At 48.2% G+C, this 8,171-nt stretch overlaps 1 pseudogene; it reads left to right on the forward strand.

Moving 5' to 3' along the window:
* LOC119321334 overlaps positions 1-8,171 on the forward strand; it is a 44,850-nt pseudogene that overhangs the window by 17,703 nt on the left and 18,976 nt on the right.

An 8,171-nucleotide genomic window follows, 5' to 3' on the forward strand; every position in this document is an offset into this window, starting at 1 on the left:
GGGGGGGTGCGGCGGCCTAGGGGAGAGGGGAGAGGGTGGCTTGCCCCCCAAGCCAAGGGGGGCGCCCCCTCTAGGGTTCCCCCTCAACCCTAGGCGCATGGGCCCAAGGGAGGGGGGTGCGGCCAGCCCACCAGGGGCTGGCTCCCTGCCCCACGCAGCCCATGTGGCCCCCCCGGGAGGGGTGGCCCCTCCCGGTGGACCCCCGGAACCCTTCCGGTGGCCCCGGTACAATACCGGTATGACCCCAAAACTTCCCGGTGTCCGTTTGACAACTTCCCATATATAAATCTTTACCTCCGGACCCTTCCGGATCTCCTCGTGACGTCCAGGATCCCATTCGGGACTCCGAACAACATTCGGTAGTCACATACTAGTCTTCCTAATAACCCTAGCGTCACCGAACCTTAAGTGTGTAGACCCTACGGGTTCGGGAGACATGCAGACATGACCGAGACGCTCTCAGTCAATAACCAACAGCGGGATCTGGATACCCATGATGGCTCCCACATGCTCCTCGATGTTGTCATCGGATGAACCACTATGTCGAGGATTCGATCAAACCCTGTATGCAATTCCCTTTGTCAATCGGTACGTTACTTGCCCGAGACTCGATCGTCGGTATCCCAATACCTTGTTCAGTCTCGTTACCGGCAAGTCACTTTACTCGTACCGTAATACATGATCCCGTGTCCAACACTTTGGTCACATTGAGCTCAATATGATGATGCATTACCGAGTGGGCCCAGAGATACCTCTCCGTCATACGGAGTGACAAATCCCAGTCTCGATCCGTGTCAACCCAACAGCTACTTTCGGAGATACCTGTAATGCACCTTTATAGTCACCCAGTTACGTTGTGACGTTTGGTACACCCAAGGCACTCTTACGGTATCCGGGAGTTACACGATCTCATGGTCGAAGGAAGAGATACTTGACACTTGCAAAGCTCTAGCAAAACGAACTACACGATCTTTTATGCTATGCTTAGGATTGGGTCTTGTCCATCACATCATTCTCCTAATGATGTGATCCCGTTATCAACGACATCCAATGTCCATAGTCAGGAAACCATGACTATCTGTTGATCACAACGAGCTGGTCAACTAGAGGCTTACCAGGGACATAGTGTGGTCTAAGTATTCACACGTGTATTACGATTTCCGGATAATACAGTTATAGCATGAATAAAAGACAATTATCATGAACAATGAAATATAATAATACTTTTATTATTGCCTTTAGGGCATATTTCCAACAGACTGTTGGGGAACGTTGCAGAAAATTAAAATTTTTCCTACGGTTTCACCAAGATCCATCTATGAGTTCATCTAAGCAACGAGTCTAGGGAGAGAGTTTGCATCTACATACCACTTGTAGATCGCGTGCGGAAGCTTGCAAGGTGATGATGTAGTCGTACTCGACGTGATCCAAATCACCAATGACCAGCGCCGAACGGACGGCACCTCCGCGTTCAACACACGTACGGGACGGGAGACGTCTCCTCCTTCTTGATCCAGCAAGGGGGAAGGAGAGGTTGATGAAGATCCAGCAGCACGACGGCGTGGTGGTGGATGCAGGGCGTCACAGCAGCAGGGCTTCGCCGAGACTACGAGGGAGAGACGTAACGGGGGGAGGTGGAGGCGCCAGGGGCTGGTGTATGAAGTCCCTCCTCTCCCCCACTATATATAGGGGTGCCAGGGGGGGCGCCAGCCCTAGTAGATGAGATCTACTAGGGGGGGCGGCGGCCTAGGGGAGGTTTCCCTCCCCCCCAAGGCACCTAGGGGTGCCTTCCACCACTAGGACTCCTCCTAGGGGAAACCCTAGGCGCATGGGCCTATAGGGGCTGGTGCCCTTGGCCCATGATGGCCAAGGCGCACCCCCTACAGCCCATGTGGCCCCCCGGGACAGGTGGCCCCACCCGGTGGACCCCCGGGACCCTTCCGGTGGTCCCGGTACAATACCGATAACCCCGAAACTTGTCCCGATGCCCGAAATAGCACTTCCTATATATAATTCTTTACCTCCGGACCATTCCGGAACTCCTCGTGACGTCCGGGATCTCATCCGGGACTCCGAACAACATTCAGGTTTCTGCATATCCATATCTTCATAACCCTAGCGTCACCGAACCTTAAGTGTGTAGACCCTACGGGTTCGGGAGACATGCAGACATGACCGAGACGCTCTCAGTCAATAACCATCAGCGGGATCTGGATACCCATGATGGCTCCCACATGCTCCTCGATGTTGTCATCGGATGAACCACTATGTCGAGGATTCGATCAAACCCTGTATGCAATTCCCTTTGTCAATCGGTACGTTACTTGCCCGAGACTCGATCGTCGGTATCCCAATACCTTGTTCAGTCTTGTTACCGGCAAGTCACTTTACTCGTACCGTAATGCATGATCCCGTGTCCAACACCTTGGTCACATTGAGCTCATTATGATGATGCATTACCGAGTGGGCCCAGAGATACCTCTCCGTCATACGGAGTGACAAATCCCAGTCTCGATCCGTGTCAACCCAACAGATACTTTCGGAGATACCTGTAATGCACCTTTATAGTCACCCAGTTACGTTGTGACGTTTGATACACCCAAGGCACTCTTACGGTATCCGGGAGTTACACGATCTCATGGTCGAAGGAAGAGATACTTGACACTGGCAAAGCTCTAGCAAAACGAACTACACGATCTTTTATGCTATGCTTAAGATTGGGTCTTGTCCATCACATCATTCTCCTAATGATGTGATCCCGTTATCAACGACATCCAATGTCCATAGTCAGGAAACCATGACTATCTGTTGATCACAACGAGCTGGTCAACTAGAGGCTCACCAGGGACATATTGTGGTCTAAGTATTCACACGTGTATTACGATTTCTGGATAATACAGTTATAGCATGAATAAAAGACATTTATCATGAATATTGAAATATAATAATACTTTTATTATTGCCTCTAGGGCATATTTCCAACATTTAGTCCCTTTAATGATGAGATCCGACTTGATAGTTGTACCCTGTAGAGGTATATGTTGTTCATTATTCAAACTGTCTGAAAGACTGTTGTACACTTATCCCGACACCAGTGCCTTAGCCTGCAGCGCGCAGTCTGTATTTGCAGCCATGATGTGAATCTTGTTCGGGTGTACTTTCCTGCGCTCAAAAAGGAGCTCATTCCTTGCTTTCCAAATGCACCATAAGAAATTGAAAATATTTTGCATGGAAGCAAAAGGATGACCAGAATTCAGAAAAGAAGTAATGGCTGAAAGGAGAGAATCATGATTATGAACCAGAGTGTCGGATCTAATAAACAAAGGTGCGCAAACCAGGCAGCTCTAGCAAAGTGACAAAGGAAAAGAAGATGGAAATCGTCTTCGTGATGCGCACATCTAGAACAAATTTGAGAAATATGACTAGAAAATTTACCTGCTCTCATACCAGTAGGCAGAGCTTTACTAAGAAGACGACAAGTGAAAGTTTTGATTTTAGGGAGCATGGAATTGTTTTTCCACATCACTTTAAGAAAGTTTTTTAAATCAGTGACGACTTGAGTAGGAGCTGTTCTAGGATGAGCATGAATGTCCTGTAAACAAATTTTATAAGCATGTTTAGGAGAACAGCTACCATTGGGAGCTAAAGGCCAACAAAGAAGATCTTCATTAACATCCTAAATAATATTAGTATTAATGATTTGAGAAGCAAGAGGTTCCCTAAAAAGTTGGCGGATGAGCTGATGATTCCAAGACCTAGCTTTTGTCATCCAAAGATCTTTAAGAGGGGTAAACAAAAGCAGAATGCTGAGGAATAAGGTAGTCATGAATAGTATTCCAATTGGTACACCAAGGCATGCTCCATAAAGAAATATTCCCCTGGGTCAGTTGGTAGAACGCATGAGTTTTAATCTTGGGAAACATTTTAAGAATAGCAGCCCAAAAAGCAGACTTGGGAGGAGCTGGAGTAGCTTTCCAAATAGTTGTATTAGGGAAATATTTGGCTCATAGTACAGAATATAAATGTGAAGTAGGATTAATTGCTAACCTCCAAGCCACAGCTAGAATTAGACTTTCATTAATTGCCTTCAAGTTTCTGATACCCAATCCTCCTTCTGTTTTTGAATTTGAAATGTCCTTCCAAGCACGAAGGCAAAGACTTTTCCTGGAATCTATTTCTCTAATACCTGTCCACCAGAAGTTTCTGATTACTGCAGTAAGTTTAGCAATGAACTTTTTTGAGAATGAAATATTAGAGATGTAATAAACTAAAATGGCCGAGAAAACAGAACGGATTAATTCCAATCTAGCAGCATGAGAAAGCATATTAGCTTTATAGGAAGGCAGCTTGTTAAGAAATTTATCTAAGACAAAGTTGTAAGCAGCTGCTCTATTGTTAGCAGGAAGAATGAGAGGATGACCTAAATGAGTGAAGTTGTCATCCAGATTAGCTACTGGAAAAATGCTTTTAATGTCATCTCTTACCTGTTGAGGAACATGAGAACTGAAAAAATAGCTGATTTACTCCAATTAGGAGTTTGGCCAGAGATGTTACAGAAGTGATTAATCAAGTTGGCCATAACCTGAGCCTCCTGACAAGTAGCCTGCCCACAGACAAGAAGATCGTCTGCAAACAGTAAGGAATGTACAGAAGGGCAATTTGGTCCAAGAGAAATACCAAACAAATGATTGGCCTGCAAAGCCTCATTCAGCATAATGGATAGCTCATTGATAGCTAGAACAAATAAATAAGGAGACATGGGGCAGCCCTGTCTAATACCTCTTTAGTTTTTAAATTTTTGAGAGAGTTGACCATTAATAAGCACAGAGAAAGTAGGTGAGGAGATGCAGGCATGAACCAAATTTATGAAATGACCATGCAGTCCTTTACGAGCCAAAGCAGAAACTATGAAGTTCCACTCAAGACGGTCAAAAGCTTTAGCAAGATCAATCTTGAGCATGAAAGCTTTATGATTCCAAGATTTAAGAGAAAAAGAGTGAGCAATTTACTGAGCAATAATGATGTTATCACTGATATGCCTACCTTGTATGGAAGCCTGTTGAGCAGGATCAATATAGTCAGGAAGGTGAGTCTTAAGTCTATTAGCCAGAGATTTAGCAATAATTTTATAAATCACATTACAAAGACTAATAGGTACGTGATGTGAATCCCATGCCCACCCACGCGGCCATGCCCATGCCCCATGATTTTTGAGTGCCACCTCTGTTTCATAGTTCTAGTAGGGCGCACGAGATAGGGTTTTTTTGATAGGGTCAGGCATGATTTGGTTGGGGGAGGGGACGCCATGAGTAGGGTGCTCAAAGTAGTCTGTGTTTTCTTGTAGATGTCAGTTGATTTTTGTGCATACGTTGGGTTGAGCGATCATGCCATGAGTAGGACGCCCGTTAGAGTTTTGAGATGTGAGAAGTGTAGGATGTGAAAAGTGAATGATAGGAAGGATGTGATTTTCATTAGTTTGTTTGTTCCCTGTCAGTGTCAAAATCTGAAGAAAGAAAAAGTACAAAGTTTTAAGTCTGAAACTCTGTTTTTGGAGTAGTCATGTTTCATACTGAATGTAGTTTGACATATTGTAAAGCAAGCAAATAGTTCTCCTTATTTTTGCCCCTGTTCTCTAATTCCACATAACCAACATATCTTTTGCTTACTTCCCTGTCTTTCTTATTTCAGATAACCAACATACTTTGCTTCCCTTCCCTGTTTATTTAGTTCCACATGACCAGCAGATTTTGTACTGATGTAGGAGCATGTTTAAGCACCAAGGAAAAAATCAAAAGGTGATGTTGTTGCTGGTCCAAAGGGAAAAGGTCCTGCTGTTGCACAGAAGAAGCAGACAGTGATTATTGCTCCAGTAGGCTTTAAGATTAATGGGAATGGACCTAGGGCAACCTCTCACTATGTTTTCAACCTTGCAGCTTTCAAGGCTGCAAAAGGACCCTCTTCATCACATAAGTGAATCTTCAGTCTGTTTGTAAAGTAGCTTCTCTTCTGTTGGTTCAGTGACAAACTTGTACTATGGCAAATCATAGTGACAAGCTTGTCTTTCATTGGTTAAGTGACAAACTTGTATTTTGACAAATCATAGTCACAAACTTGTCCTCTGTTGGTTCAGTAACAAACATGTAGTATTTTGTTAGATCACTGAAAAATATATCCTTTGTGTTATCAATGTGACTATGGCACTGTTCAATTTCCTTGCACAGATATTCTGTTACAAACATGCTTTTCCAGTTCAGCCTATAACTTTTGACGCCGCATTCTTCCCGCTCCTCTTCGACACCTCTTTGGTCGACATGACCGACCTCTTCATGCCCTCCACCGACCTCACAGGCGCCTACCGCGTGCTCTCCTACGTCGACCCCGCCGAGGCCAACCACGCGCCGCTCAAGTTGCTCCTCTTCCACCTCCTCACCCACCACGGCCAGCATGTGATCCCCACGTTCCGCGAGGTCTACGGCGGCCTCTTCGGCCGCATGGAGAACAAGCTCGCCCGCGTCAGCAAGGCCAACTTCGGGAACTACAACGACGCCGCCGCCTTCGGCTTCCTTTGCCAGGCGCTCCTTGGCCGCGACCCCTTCGACTCGCCGCTCCGTGATGAAGGGCCCAACTCCTAAGCTGATCACCAAGTGGGTTCTGTTCCAGCAGCCCGCCTGCTCAGCCTCGGCCTGCCCGGCCTCGTGGAGGACGGCCTTCTCCACAGCTTCCGCCTCCCACCGGCACTCATCAAGAAGGACTACGGCCGCCTCGCCGACTTCTTCCGCGATGCGGGCAAGGCGGTGATCGACGAGGGCGAGCGGCTGGGCATCACGTGGGAGGAGACGGTGCACAACATCCTCTTCACCATTTGCTTCAATTCCTTCGGCGGCATGAAGCTAAAGGTCCAGTTCCCGTCGCTGGTGAAGTGGCTGGGCTGCGGGTACCCGGCCGCCTCGCGATGGAAGTGTGCGCCGCCGTGCGCGCCAACGTCGGCGAGGTGACTATGCAGGCGCTGGCCGAGATGCCGCTGGTGAAGTCGACTGTGTACGAGGCACTGCGGATCAAGCCGCCGGTGGCGACGCAGTACGGGCGCGCTACACTACCGGAACAGGGCCATACCCCGACGGCCAGAACAATGCCGACGGCCCCCGTCGGCTTCTCCGGAGATATGTCGACAGCCTGGTTCTGGCCGTCGGTGTACAAAGGCCGTCGGGCTACGCAGAGATAAGCCGACGGCACCCGTCGGCATAGAACGGCCGTCGGCCTAGCTACATATACGCCGACAGCTACCGTCGGCTTACGAAGGCCGTCGGCATACACGTGGGGCCCGGCCACCCCCTGGCAAACGGCGTCAGAGCTATGCCGACGGCCTAGACGGGGGGCCGTCGGCATAGGTCCGCAGGCCACGTCATTGATCCAGGCCGCACCATGCAGAGGCTATGCCGACGGCTGCCGTCGGCATATCTGCCACGTCAGTGATCCGCGGCACGCTGGTCGGATCTATGCCGACGGCTAGGCCGTCGGCATAGTTAGATTTTTTTTCCGTACATATTTTTTAATGCTTTTTTGTGTATTATTATATCAACTAACATGTAGCATGTTAAATATAAACATACATATGAATATATATGTAGTTTGTATTTTTTTCATATATTATGAATATATATATATATATAGTTTGTATTTTTTCGAGCACGTTAATAATGTGCGGCCATGTTCTTTCAAATATAGATCCTTATATTTTATTAAAATCAAAAACAGCTATGCCGACAGAAGTTTTGTGGCAGTTGCAAACGCCCGACACCCGTCTCCAGAGAGTGACCCCCCTCACATCCGCGGTGTGCCCCCCCCTCATGGACGGCGCCGCCGCCGGCACCTAGAGGGGGGAAACGGACGCGTCGGGTCTACACGGAGTGGATGTAGCTGTGGTTTTTGCCCGGATGTTGCTCCCGGGTGTCCCTCTGGGCCGACCTAACACAACCGGGTGGAGAGGTCCACTCGTCAAAGCCCGTCCGTGGGAAGTCAGAAGGCTAGATCTCGTGGTCAACCGCTCCAGGGTTAGGCGGGACGGGGGCCCTGGGGGGTAGCAATGCCACCGGAGTGTCGTAGCGGGCCCTCATACATGCGGGGTGGTGTTGTGGCATGTCCGAAGAGGCGGCACGCGTCTCCGGTGCGTG

Source organism: Triticum dicoccoides, chromosome 6B (assembly GCF_002162155.2).
Source record: "Triticum dicoccoides isolate Atlit2015 ecotype Zavitan chromosome 6B, WEW_v2.0, whole genome shotgun sequence".
NCBI lineage: Eukaryota > Viridiplantae > Streptophyta > Magnoliopsida > Poales > Poaceae > Triticum > Triticum dicoccoides.